This window comes from Enhydra lutris, unplaced genomic scaffold (genome assembly GCF_002288905.1).
Source record: "Enhydra lutris kenyoni isolate GAN:26980312 unplaced genomic scaffold, ASM228890v2 scaffoldscaffold147, whole genome shotgun sequence".
Lineage (NCBI taxonomy): Eukaryota > Metazoa > Chordata > Mammalia > Carnivora > Mustelidae > Enhydra > Enhydra lutris.
The window spans coordinates 198,868-199,810 of NW_019154231.1; positions in this window are offsets into that span (position 1 = coordinate 198,868).

A 943-nucleotide genomic window follows, 5' to 3' on the forward strand; every position below is an offset into this window, starting at 1 on the left:
AAAGAAAGAAAAAGGAAAGAAAAAGAAAAAAGAGAGAGAGAGAGGGAAAAAAGAAAGATAAAATAAAAGAGAAGGTCAGCCCAAATCGGCCCAAGGTAAGATTTATGAAGTATACAAACAAAAACAGACAAACAAAAAGGCTGATAAAAGTAGATGCCAAGAGAAAAAAATAAATATATGAAAACAAAGAAACAAAAAAAGAACCTTGTCAAAAAGAACCCCAAGTATAAGATTTATATACTACCAGGACAAAAACAAGTACCTAGAAACACTGGCAGAAGAAAAAGATGGGAGAGTGGTTATAAATTCTCAGTGTAGGTGAGGAAGGTTATTTTGATTCTTCCTGGATGTATCTTGATATCTTTGTTAAAGGATTCAACTTTCCTGAGATAAAGGGGGATTAAAAACTGGTATACCTATAGGGGTGCATTGATTAGGGAAAGGGGATTACCTTGAAGTTTAACTCTACATGAATGTTAAAAAATAAAAATAAAAAAAGAAGAAACTAAACTAAAATTAAATTAAAAAATAGAAAAGCAAAAGAAAAACACAGGTATATGTATCAAAAAGTTCTGGTTAAAAGGTTATTATGGAATTTGATGTGCTGGACATCTCACTGTGATGGTAAGTAGTTTTAAAAATTATCTATAAACTCAACACACACAAAACGGACAATCATATCAAAAAATGGGCAGAAGATATGAACAGACACTTTTCCAATGAAGACATAAAAATAGCTATCAGACACATGAAAAAAATGCTCATCATCACTAGCCATCACGGAGATTCAAATTAAAACCACATTGAGATATCACCTTACACAAGTTAGAATGGCCAAAATTAGCAAGACAGGAAACAACATGTGTTGGAGAGGATGTGGAGAAAGGGGAACCATCTTACACTGTTGGTGGAAATGCAAGTTGGTGCAGCCACTTTGGAAAAC